This window comes from Pithys albifrons, chromosome 4 (assembly GCF_047495875.1).
Source record: "Pithys albifrons albifrons isolate INPA30051 chromosome 4, PitAlb_v1, whole genome shotgun sequence".
Taxonomy (NCBI): domain Eukaryota; kingdom Metazoa; phylum Chordata; class Aves; order Passeriformes; family Thamnophilidae; genus Pithys; species Pithys albifrons.
In genome coordinates this window covers 72,339,996-72,353,521 of record NC_092461.1, presented here as the reverse complement: position 1 = coordinate 72,353,521, position 13,526 = coordinate 72,339,996, and the positions used below count along the sequence as shown (strand labels likewise).

General features: G+C 41.2%; 1 protein-coding gene across 4 annotated transcripts in view; it reads left to right on the top strand.

Annotated features, from left to right (window-relative positions):
- Positions 1–13,526, top strand: part of DTNA (dystrobrevin alpha) — a 234,632-nt gene that overhangs the window by 61,662 nt on the left and 159,444 nt on the right. For 3 of the 4 annotated variants that reach the window (XM_071554578.1, XM_071554577.1, XM_071554576.1), the window contains exon 2: positions 1,037–1,110. The exons of the other annotated variant lie outside the window; for it this stretch is intronic. The gene's annotated coding sequence lies outside the window, so the exon portion shown is untranslated. The remainder of the gene's footprint in view (positions 1–1,036; positions 1,111–13,526) is intronic. 4 annotated transcript variants of the gene reach the window in all.

The window sequence follows — 13,526 nt, the reverse complement described above, 5'->3', positions numbered from 1 at the left end:
GGGTAGGCAGCATGTGGGGCTCGGGGTGCAGCCCTCCTCCTCTGGACATGTGTGCCTGGTATTTAAGGTTTGTTGTCTTATGCCTGAGTTAATAAACCATCTTTATCTGGAAATAAACACCTGTGGCTAGTCCTTTCTAGGCCGCTCAGGTCACATTCCTCCACAAGCTGTTGTTGGTAATTTAGTATTGTCAGAGGCATTAGTCACTGCCACAGTAGCTTAATAATGTACGATAGGAGCCAGCTGGTAATTAACAAATTAGAGATATCATCTACATTTTCCTCAAATATATGTAGCAAAAATAATTAGAAGCAGAGCACTCGGGTATTTAAAGCCGTTACATATATTTAAAACGTCTCTCCATGTTATGAAATTATTCATTCTTTTAAAGGTCAGCTGGGCCTATTTTTGCCACTGTCCCAGGCTTCATTAATGCACAAACAGGAGTTGTGAAGTGGGGCAAGAGACAGACTCCTGTCTTTTTTTTTTAACCCTTTAATTCTGCCTCATGTAGCAAATCCATCCCATTGGCTGACTTCTGTGCCTGTTTTTAGGAGTGATATGACTTTGTTGATCTCACTTGCTCTTTTGGTCTTAACTCTTCCTTTCATAGTAGAAACATCTTGAATTGGAAGGTTCTGCGCATGTGTGTGTATGATGGAAAGATGAATTGGCTTGTAATCGAAGCAAAGGAGAGGAAAGGCTAACACAAGTTGTACATAACTGCTCAAGTGGGAAAGATACAAGAGCATGAATGAAGGTGACAGTGGGTTTCAATATGTACTGAAGATATGCTGGTATGCATAAGCTTGCTTTAACTCACTTGGCATCTGCTTGTTGTATCACCAGATGGTGACCGGTTTCGAACTGAGATGCTCTGAGATTACCTGTGTGAAATGGTTGAGCGATACAATACTTTGAAATGTCTCCCTTCCATGCTGCTTCAGCCCAGTACTCCTTGATCCTCCTGTACCCTGACTCCTGGACTCAGCTCTGAGTGTTTCCAGCCTTTGACTCTGCTTTTTCTCTGGGGCAGGATCTGATCTGAGCACTCTGAGGCAGAAGAAGCAAGGAACAGAGCAAGCGGTCGGACGAGCATCATTTCTACGGGTAGGGTGCGGTTAAATGTCTTCGCGGGGAGCACTTGGGTACTGGCAGTGCCTTTGAGAAGCATGATTAATGTTTGAAGATACTCTTCTTGGAGACTAAAAAAATGATGTTGAAAATGTGGTTGGGTGCTTTTTGATACAGAGCGCAAAGTTTTTGTCAGACTGACAGAGTTCATGTTCAAGCTTTGAACTCATGGTACAAATGTAAGCAGCTGTAAAATGCAATGAAAGGCAGAGAAGAATCTTCCTTGTAATACCTTTGCTCTTTGCTAGTTATTCACTTCTACATTGTTTGATGGAAGAGCACTGGGAATTTCAAAACATGTGTTTCTGAAGCTTATAAAAGAAAGGGAATTCCATATGCAATTTCTGTTAAGATTTTTAGCCTCTTAGAGTCAGACTCAAGCATTTGGAGTGCTTCTTAATACCTTTTGGTACCAAAGCACTGAAGAGTAGAGGTAGAAGAGGTCTGGTAAGTTATTCACACAACACTAATAACAGTGTAAACTTGTTTTGTGCACCCTGAATTCTCTTTTGTTGTTGTGATCTTTCTGGTGGTGCTTTGTACTGACTGTTGTCTCAGCAGAAAACCTTCCGTGTTTTTACTGTGTAACAGTAGAGCCTGAAAGCACAGGCAGCACTGGAGTCACATAGTGTGCAGACACAGTGAGAGTTATCCTGCTGACTGCACTCAGGTGGGTGAGAGCCGATATTTGAGAGAGTAGATGGAAACACAGGAACATGCCACCCTTAACCTGTGATCCCACAGCAGTGGTGAGAACAGGCCTCACATCTTCCAGCTTAGGTGCAAGCAGCACAGCAGGTACTTTTTGCAGTGCTCCTGGGCAGTCTTGGTCCCTCCACTGTCCAGACCAAGGAACCTGTTGAATGCATCATGCTTCTCTTTTTGCTGGTGTTCCTGGATTTCCTTCAGTGCAGCCCAAGGGCAGGGCATGGTCCCACCTGGTTCTGCCCCTGGCCATTGGTGGCACCTTGGCACACACACAGAGACTTTGCAAGGTTCCTGGCATCCATAGTGGAGACAGACATGTCTGGACCGTCTTGCCTGTGGATCTCTCCCAGTGGTAGGATAGTGTTTCCTAGTGCAGCACCTGGTCCTGTAGGCAGGCCCTTGCAGTTCATGCAGGGATTATAAGGCACATCAAATTTTGCTGCAGTTGGCACCAGAGAAAATCTTTCACATTTTTCATCCCCTCAGAAGCCCTTCATATGCACAAACAATTACACAGGCTTTGTAATGATTATGGCTTTTCAAAATGCTGTATAAGTACTGGTACTACCTTTTTAAAATTTTCTTTTATCCTTTGTGTTAATTCAGTTCATGACCTCCACATTTCAGTTTTAAAATACGTTGCATTCAACAGAAGAATAGATTGCTGTTGAGGGGAATGAAAATAAATACCATAGCAGGGGGTATAAAAAAATATTGTTTCTTCAAACTGATACAGTTCATGTAATGGTGAAAAGTAGGAGGTGTCTTTAATACCTGTCACTCCTTTGTACTGATGCTTTCGACATATTTGGACACAAGTCGTGGAGCTTTCTGTTCACCTGGGAGTGAAGAAAGACATTCAGTCAGAACATCCTTAGTTGCTGCTTTTTTCACATTGTATTTTGGGTTACTATTTCTGCAAAGAGGCTATACAGAAATCCCAGAGCAATTTAAACCTTTAAGATTTCTTTATTCTGTAGTTTATTTTGACATAATAAGATCCATATAGCTCTGTATTAAGGGATTATTGTGATATTTGGATATCGCATTCAAAACACTGCATTTCAATACAATTGCTCAAAAGCAAACTTCATATAGGAAAAATATATTATTTGCTGCATTCCTTTTATTCTAAACAATTCCATCATTTTTATTCTAGCTGTATAATTTTCTTGAAAAAAAATTCTTTACTTCTGTCATATTTTGTTCTGTGGTCTTTTCTTTCACTGTTTAAATCAGACCTAGGCTGTCCTCTTCATTTTTTTTTATATATTTGGGAAGCTATAAGCTAACCTATGTGCTCAGTCTGGATGACTGAACAATTCCACAATTCCTTCCCTGGCTGATCACTGCACTTGTAGTTTACTTTTACTAACAAAAATACCAAAGCTCCGCAGGTGAACAATTTGGTTCCAAATGCAGGTGGCTACGCGGGAAATCCATTTGGTTTCTAGTTTTTGGCACTGATAGGTGAGATTCAAGACTCACCAGCAGGGTTGCATGAGCAGCAGTAGAAGTTCTGCAGTTGCTGTGAGGAATTTTGTTTGAACTTGGAAGTGATCTGCTGTTAGAGTTGTTCACTGCTCTTCTTACTCCATGCTTAGAGAAAGTATTTCCTTTTATTTCATACAGCCAAGCTGAATGTCATTCCCAGCCACAGCCTCAATGTGGCTTGCTAAAATGAAACAACAGGTGACTAGATCTTGAAGTATCATATCTGACATATTTGCCAGTTGTTTTCTCCTTCTTGATAATGCTGGGATATGAATTTGAGGTCATCCCAGCTGCTCTGGCCACCTCTCTGCTCACTGAAATAAAGACTGTCTGGTTTAGCCATGACTGTTTGCTGAGGGTGCTTTTACATGTGCATTTGCTTTGTATATAGGATCCCAAATGCTGCGTGTAAAGATCTGTGTTGGCATCTTGTCCCCATCAATGGGAACCCAGGCATGTATATGTATATTTTTGAAGCAAATGGTTATGGTGATACGTGCAAGCTTATCTGCTCAGCCTGTTCATTTGAATGTAGCCTTCCGCGATTAATGGCCAGGATGCAAAATTCAGTCCATCCTGTTCATAGTGTGTTTATTCAGTCCATTGTTAAAGCTGGTGATGTTGTTCATGCATGACTTTTGCTTCTGTGTAAGTTTTATTATACTTTGATCTCCTGTAGCTCCCAACAAACTTTTAAAACCCACTTCCCCAGAAACTATTTCACTGTGATTATAAAAGAACATGCATATGAATCACAAACAAGAATATTATTCAACAAGATATTCCTAGAAACGGGAGAGCACTTACGTGCAATATAATACATTAATGATTTATAAGGAGTCAGTCATTAAAATGTTGTTAGGAGTTTTTTTAATACTGTACACTGAGTACAAGGATGATGTGAAAAAGCCTTTTCACTGAATACATTTGAGGGATTTTGAAACTCTTAAGCTTCCATCCTCACACTTGTCACAGATTTGAAAAGGAAAAGCTCAAATACACTATTACCTCTATTGTTTGAGTATATATGTTTGCATGTATATATACGCATATGTAGACATAGGTACGTTCTATAAGCTTTTGTCTTTAAGGGAAGTCCGCAATGTGCTTGGTCCCTCTTCATTTCTACAGAACTTCTTATGGGCAAGGGCTTTTCCTGCTGAGACACTTTCATAGTCAGGATCTGTTGTCATTGTAAGCAGATTTCTCAAATAAATATAAGTCTGGTAAATCCAGCTGAGCTATCATTTCTTCACAAGGCTTTATCCCTGGGTTGGCTTCAGACATACGTGTTTGTAAAAGCTACCAATAACAGAAAAAGAAAGGAAAGAAAAGAATGAACAAAACTTCAAGGAACCTTGTTTTGAATTGCTTGTGTGAAAGTGTAATGTCCCCACTCCCCATTCACATGTAGGGCATGTGTCTGTAGATGGCAACCTGAGCTCCCCTCTGTCTCTTCCTGAGACTGATAGGATGTTCTCCAATGCCAGTCATGAGCTGCAGAGCTCTCGTAGCACCACACTGTGCCCAGTGATGATGCACAACATTTTAGACACTGCTGAAGCTGAAACCAGCTTAGAACTTCCTTGTACCTGGACAGCTCAGGGAGGAAGCAGAGAAGGTGGGTTCTGTCAATCACAGCCCATGAAGTCATTCCCTGGATGGTGTACATTTGTGGAGAAGGTGGTGGAGCAGAAGACCTTTCCATCACAGGGTCTTGCTCTGACTCCTCATTTTGGAGCAGAAATATCATTATTAAGAATTCTGTCACCACTGGGCACTGTTGCAGAGCACTGTTCTGCTTCCCGCATGTCTCCCTCAGCTCCTTTGCTTTGGAGCCCCTCCAGAAACAGGGCAAGGGAGAGGACCAGCTGCAGAACTGCATTTGTTCAGAAGCAACTTTGCACTACATCAGTGGAATGAAGGTACAGTCTGGGTTATTCAGTTTCTCTTGTTGATGTAGGCAACACATCAGAGAGATGTTTTGAGGAATTATCAGGTACGTCTGATAACTTAACTTTTCAATAAAGAGCAGGACTTCCCAAAAAGTGGCAAAAGTAGTAGGAGAGAACAAGTGAAACACTTGCAAACTGTCTTCTTTTTTAAGTGCTAAAGTTTGGGCAAAAGAAATGGCTGTTTTCCTAGGAAGAAACGTCTGTGTAATGAATAAGTTGCTTCCCACCTGTATTCCTTCCACTTGTCATACTGGAAAACAAAGCAGCTGTGATTCCTGTAGTGGTATTTAAAATGATGAGCATATTCAAATGGGAGTTTATCTGGTGAAACTTGGCTAAATCTATCACACCAGCATGATAATACCATGAAACCTTTACAATTTAAAACAAATCTCTTTTGCCTCTGATTCCATTCTCAGCCCCTTTATGGTGAATACCCCAGGTGGCTCATGCTGTGTGCTTTCAGATCAATCTGTAGTGATTTCTCCTTTTCATGACAAAGTGCTTCACGTATGTGCCCTTCACATCTCTGGTTGCAGAAAGATGACAGGAATGGCATTTCCTCTTGTTTCCACCTGGCCAGCAGCAGTCCTCTGTAAACTGGATATATGTGATTGTGGAGCAGGGAGGGGAGATCGTCTTCGACAGAGACCAAAATGAAGATATTCCATGATGGCTTTGTTCTTTACCTTTCCTCATGGCATCAAGCCCTGAAAGAGATCAGACTGAGTATTAGGAAAAGAATCACCCCTCTTCTGACACCCTACTTTCCTCTGCCGTAATGGCTTTTTGGAAAGCACATCCATTCATTCATAAATGCAGTAATTTTTCATTCATAAAATTGCCCTGTTTATGCTTTTGGAGTATTGGTGGTGGAAAACACTGCATTGCATACATAAATTTTTCATGGCTTTAGATGCAGTATTATTCTTTATGACTGATTTTCTGAGATGCTGAACAGCTGTATCTTTGAAGGAAGGCCATAGAAAGCCTCCATGGCAGTCACACTACTGAAGTGTAACTCTCTTTACCAAGTATCTCCTGCTTTACTTTCAATGCCAGACCTTAGTAGTCACAATTCAACTGTTTATTGAAGGTGAACTCCTTATCTTTGGTCTCCTATTTATTAAATCTTGTACTTGTAATTTATCCTTCTTTTATGCTGTCGTATGCAATTCCTGATCCAGAACAAAAGTTCTTCTGACCCTGTAGAAAATTGATGGGTAGAACTGCTTGGAAAATAATCTGCACTGGAAATCTTATTAAAAGTGAAATTCAGCTAGTTATTACAGAATTGACAGCCTGATCCATTTACCTGTCCAGGGCAGAATGGAAGGTCAACTAAAATTTGAACCCTTGCTAAGGAAGAGTCACTTCATATTAGTGTAACAGGCACTCCAAAGATGGGATCACACATTACTAAAGGCAAGAGGTGCAAAAACCCACTTAGAAATGTAAAAGCAACATCCTGTACAAGCATGGTTATTGAATAGGACATTCGTATTATAATCTTTCAAGTGACAGCTTTATCTGATTAATTCATTATGAAGTAAAGAGTTTCTGGTGTCTCAGGAGTTCTCTTGACCTGACACAAGAACTTTACAGCTTAACTTTATGGCCTCAGGAAATTAAATACATCACAGTAATCCTAAATCTAGTCTTTCCTTGCCTGAAGATACTAAAATTTCTGTAATGCCCACTATTTATTACACGATGGAAATTTAAAAATTCTAATAGCTCACACACACAATGACATTGAAGTGTCTCAAGAACATATTCTAAGCTATTTGTTTGTTGTTTTTCATTTTGGAGTTAGCAGAAAATAAAAAGGCTCTTTAACCTTCACCAGTTTTCACTTCATTGCAGTTGTTCTTAGAACTGGAAAACACACATTCACAGATCAGCTCCTAGGTGGGATCTTTCGTGTCACTGCAGAAACATTTTAAATTGGTCCTTTGAATTAGGAAAGGAGACTTCAGTGCTGAGTGCTCTTTGTAGTCCCACAGATAGATCTGAGGTACAGTCCTGACCACTCTGTCATGTGGATCTGGAAACACTCATTTACTGCCTCAGAAGAAGGAAATGTTTTGCCTCTTTCTCCAAAGGTTGGTTTGTATGAAACCTGCTCCAGTTTTCCTTTCAGCATGCTGATAAGATTGCCTGTTGCTTGTCCAGGTATCCTATTTCTTGCAGCTAATCTGAACATGCATCTCAGGTTTCTTTTCAATCTGCTGAAATACGACTGCGATAATTTTATCTCGACAGCCTGGACGGCTCCATTTGCTTTTGAGCGTCTGTCTGACTGGCTGTGGGTTTCAGGCACATGACCTTGGAAGAAGTACAGACAATTCATTTGTGAAAACCTTCCCTTCAGAGTATGTGCATTTGTCTGGTATAGCTTTGTAAGGCCATGGCAGACACAAGGAGCTGCCCTTTGGTGTCTCTCACTGTGCCCTGACTGGCCACAGAACAGTTTTTCTAGGTTTGTCTGGGTTTAGCTGGCAGCTCTGCCTCCTTTCTGCTTCCATCTGTTTGTATCTTACTGCCTATTTTCAGCTTACTGGAGGGCAGTTGATAGTGTTGTCTGCGAGAAACAAAACATGTACATTCCTGACTACGTAATAGATTGGTAGCACCACCAATTAGGAAAATTGCCCAGCAGTTCCCATTGTAGTACCCTAGTTTTTAGAGCATTTGTGAAATTTTCAATGTTTGAACTGAAATTTTTCAGGCCAGCTGTTTTCCTCAGCCTGGGTAGTTTTGGAATATTTCAGCTCAAGTGATTCACTAAAACTGAGAACAAGGCAGGCACAAAAGAAAGTTGTTTTTTCTCATGTTTAAATAAAATCTTATTTTCTTTGGTGTGCTTTAGTATTCTTGTAGGTTGAAGCAAGAATGTAAACTTAAGCAGAGCATGTGACCTTAGTGTGTCAAGTACTACTCTTATCTGTCCCTGTGGAAGTCTGCCTGTGTTTGGCCTATACAGTAGCCCTCGGGAAAGAGCAGCTTATCCATGTTAAGAGCAGGCTGCAGATGAAGATCTTTGATGGAACCAGTCCTTCTACAGGTGCTGGAGAGCCTCCGTGCCCACTCGTGTCACCTAAGTTGTTCCTCAGTCCTTGAGCACCTGCCAAGGTTTCCACTGTATTTCCCTACAAGCAGCTCCAGGCACACAACTGTGTACTGAGGAGTCAAATACTGTACCCATCAGTCTTACACACACCAAGGGCAAGGCTGCAGTTCCATGGGCAGCCTGAGCCTTGGCACCTCCTGTCTCTTAAGCACTGAGGCTGCTAAAGCAAACAAACACATAGCACACTAGTTACAGAATTCCACTGCATATAGTGCAGCATTGCCCTTGTTTTGTTGAATAAAGGTGACAGAACCTCCATTTTCTTTCCGGTGGTTAACACTGCTTAACATTCCAAACAACCTTGATGGAGGATCCCAAAGTACTCTGGGCTTTCACATCTTGCTCACGTGAGGTATACATAGCATCTGTGCTTCTGGCAGCATTTGCGTAGGACAGCCAGGGTGCAGGAGAGGGACTTTTCTTGTTCTTGGACAGCACTGTCTCAGGGGAAAGAAAGTGGCTTACATTCAAAGTTCATTTCCCTTTCATTTTATGAAGCAGTACTTTTAAAAACTTTTAGGTTTCTGCCCTACATCCAGCCTTTAGCTAAACAGATCTCAGAGGGAAAAAACAGGCATAAGGAAAATAAATACATGAACATTTTGAAACCTTTGTTATGGCACATTTGCCGGTATTGAGTAGAAAATGATCCTACTGTCATCAGTGTGTTTGATATTAGGATTACACCTCTCTTCAGCTCTGCATTTTTTTGGTTGTTGCCATTCTCTTTTAGCAGTCTCTCTTTTCTTCAGAAAGAGCCTTTTGATTCACTTTCTGTTTTGTTCAGTGTGGTCAGATGAACATTGTTTCCTACTTAGTAAATGCCCCATGCTTACTGTGTTTTATTCGCATGGGTAGATTTACTTGAGATCAATGTGAATTTGTATGGTGGGAGGAGTTAATGCTTTTTACTGAGCTGCATAATATTTCTGAATGCATTTCTTTATTGATTCCCCAATCCTCTTGCATCTGCCTAAATAAGTTCTTTATCATGGAAAATAACTGCAATTTATAACACTGTGAGATCACTTTCCCCTCAAAAGATCTGCTTTATATAGTCTTTTCTTGTTTCAGACACACTGCTTATGATCCAATTTCATCTCTGGTGGTAATGGTTTAAGGATAAGTCATAGGCAAAGTTTGCAAGAAATTGTGTTTTTTACAAACCCACCTTGTACTTGTTGAAAACCTGAACAAAATTCTGGCAAAAGGGAGTGGGGACATTTTAAAGATATGCATAAATCAACAGATCCCCCCCCCCCCCGCCCAGTTATCTGTAGTAAAAAGGTTTGGGCTTTTTTTTGATCTCCTTCACAAGATTTTCAGTTCTTGCTTCCCCTGCGTTTCACTTCACTGGACCTCATGTTTCTTGACTGTTCAATGAGAAATGTTCTGGCCAAGGCATAAAGAATATGGAGAGGGTATGAGTACATCTCAGTGACTCCACTCTGCAAACAGTTTCTAAAGTTGTAAAGTAATTAATCTATTGGACAACTAAAAATCGAAATGAGCACCATAGTTAAGTGGTTTATTAAAGACATGGCCTTTTATTAATGTGAGGCAGATTTTCCCACTACATGTTTGAAAACAATTAAAAAGAAGACATCCCACGTCCCAGCAGCTTCTTTACAAGAAGAGCAGCAGAGATACAAATCTTTGTGATGAGAAGTAACAGGTGGGTGTTTGCTGGAGGCTGGAGGGGAATGCAAGGGCAGTGCACAAGCAGGATTTTGCTGTGAATAACCTGCCGCTTCCCAGGTGCTCTGACCAGAGCCCTACCATAGTGTTTTGTTGGAGCAAGTCCAGAGGAGGGCCACAAAGTTGATAAGGGGACTAGAGCATCTTGTCAAGACAAGCTGTGAATGATGGGGCTGTTCAGCCTGAAGAAGAGCGAGTTCTGGGGAGACCTCATACCCACCTTCTAGTACCTAAAGGGGGGTTACAGAGAAGCCAGAAAGGGACTCTTCATCAGGAACTGTAGTGATAGGACAAGGAGTAAAGGGTACAAATGGAAAGAGGGGAAATTTAGGTAAGACACAGAAGAAATTCTTTGCTGTGACACTGATGAGGCACTGGAAAAGGTTGCCTGGAGAAGTTGTGAATGCCCCATCCCTGGAAGTGTTCAAGGCCAGATTGGATGGGGCTCTGAGTAACCTGTTCTAGTGGAAGGTGTCCTTGCCTATGGCACAGCGGGGTTGGAACCAGATAAATTTAAGGTGCCTTCCAACCCATACTATTTTTTGATTCTGTGATTTTATTTGCAAACGGAATTCAGGTTGCTGCGTACAAATGGGTTCAGATAAACAACCTTAAAAGAAAGAAAAAAAGTCCTAGGTTCCAAAAAGATTTAAAGTATTGGCTGTGTAATTGCAAGTAAAAATCTGTGACACTCTCCAGTCATATAAATCAAGTGGCCTTTAAACAGCAAAACCATTCAGATGATCATCGGGGAAGTGGATTTAGGATGTCAGCTCAAGTAGACTCACTCTACTGACATTAAACATGACTTTGGAGATGTAACTTTACCTCTGGCTGTGTGATAAAGAAAGTAAAAGTCCCACTCTCAGATTAAATATGTAGTTCAGGATATGTGATAGCATGTGCTGCTTATCCTGGGAATTTGCACCTTATGCAGTAGAACAGAAAAAATAACATAGGCATTGCACAAAGAGGTAAGATACAGCTCATTCACAAATAGTGCCATTGCTTATGTCATCAGTTAACAGGCAACTAAGTGGGTACCAAAACTGCTTTGAGAAGTACAGTGTTGTTTGGGGGTTTTCCTTCTAGCTAAAGGAATATTGTGCCATCAGTCCTTCTACACTCAGAAGCAGAAGCTAGTGTTTTTTAGAGCATCTTTGTTTTCATACTTTTCTAGGATGTGTCCTAGCTTAGTACCACCTCTTTTCATTTAATAACCTCTATTAGGAATTAAGCATACTTGAATGTAAAATACTGGTTCTTAGAGAAGCTATTAAAACTGAAGCACCTTTTATGAGGCAAAGCAGCTTTTTCGAGTTCTGTTTGTGCATTACCTGGGCTTACCAAAGAGTTTTGTTTGTACATATCCCAGAGCATGGCAATTTCTTGGACAGGGTTGATTTCTGTCTTTATTTCTTGCTCCAAGCATATGGTCAATGCTAGAGAAGAAGGCCAGAGTTTGCCCTAATTGGTTTCTGAGAGCACCTTAGTGTGCAGCTCATTAAAAAAACAAACAAAAAAAAAAAAAACCAAAAAAAAACAAACCCTGCACAGAAACAGTGAATATAAAGGATATGACCTTTATCAAAGTAGATTTAGGTCTGAGCAATCTGTCAGGATTCTCACCTATGGCTGTGGAGGGCATGTATTTAAGACTGGAAGGGAAAGCTGCAATTCTCTCAGATAAATCAGCTGGTCTCACTACCATTATTACAAGTGTTTTAGTGGGAAAAGCCTGATTTGGAAATAAGCTTTTTTAAGCAATGTGTCATTTTTGCATCATTTTGGCAAGAGCTCTGGCATGTAGATTCATATATCTAGCTGAAGTGGAGACCTCAATGCACTAAATAACTCACTGACTGAGACACTGTATTCTAGTAAATGTGTCAGAGGAATGCCTCTAGCACCAGGACAAACTGGGATGACCCAGCACATGTCTCCAGAGCAGGGTGGCCACAAGCAAACAGCCTGCTGGAAATGTCTCTGGCACTTGCAAACTCCCCATTTATGCCCAGGAGCCCTTTGAAGAAAGGAGGGTTGTGTGGGAACAAAACTGCACCAGGGACTGCTGTAATGCTGTAGCAGTAGGCAACAGCTCCAGCACCCAGGAGCATTTCCTTGCCCAGTAACACTTGCAAATATAGACATAGTCTTACCAGGGAGATGGGACCAAATAAAGAAGTGGTCGTTTGGTTGCCATCACTCACCATCATGTTGCAAGACATGGGTTATGAACTCCATTGAACGCTGTAATAGGTTATTCAGGAACTCTGGGCAAGCTGCCTCCATAACAGCTCCCGAGTTAAGCTGGAAGAAATCTGCCCTGGGAAACGCCAGAACCCAACCTGACTGCTTGTCTTCTGCTGGGCAGGATCTTGCTGTCAGCAAGGTTTTTCAAGAGATATGACACATTTGCTTTCAAAAGCTATGAAAATATTTATGGGGAAATTTTGCCATTGGATACAAAAAAGTTTGTCTCCTGGGCCCGGCACTATACTCAGTGTGCTGCAGTAAATCACTGATGCCCTAATTTCTGGCATTAATTTTTTTTTTCCAAATTCCTCTAAATCTGGAACTCTGTTTTCTCTGTTTACAAAGAAGTATTTGTATTGGTACCTTTTACTGGAACCTCAATGCACGTAACAGGGTGATGTGACTGTGGTTTAACTAACAACATGTAGCTCAGTTGTCCCTGATTTCCCAGATATTACTGATGCATGTGTGCAAATAGCTAAACAATCTGGATGGGAAAATTTGGTTTCAGGAGGAGACTGAGCTTCCAGGGCATGTCAGCTTCTGTTCAGTTAGATCCAAATTGTGTCAGGATGTGCTTGTATGCAGGTGTGAGAAGAATCAGTCAGGAGCAGAACTAAAGGACCAGCACTGCACAGCTCTGATTCCTTTTCGGAGGAAAGTTTTCCTGAGTCATGTCTATAAAGGAAGTATTTGTTCATGTGCACAATACTAAGCAGACAGTTCATTCCACACAGGCTGTTAAAATTAAGTGCCCAAAGTTTGTATCCATTTCTAACTGTTACATGAAGATCTCTTTGCTGGTCACCCAAGTTGTTAGAGTAGCTGTGTTCAAATACAGTAATAGTAGACATTGTGGGAAGGCTTAAATGTAAACTGCCTGTCATCCTATTTCCACCTGTTTCAGTGTTTCCACCTGTTTCATTGATGGTCAGAGGACTGGAGCACCTCACCTGCAAAGACAGACTAAGAGAGCTGGGGTTGTTCAGCCTGTAGAAGAGAAGGTTCCAGGGAGACCTTGGAGCAGCCTTCCAGTACCTAAAGGGAGCCTACAAGAATGCTGGAGAGGGACTTCTTACAAGAACATGTAGTGACAGGACAGGGGTGAATGGCTGTAAACTGAAAGAGAGCAGGTTTAAAATTAGGAA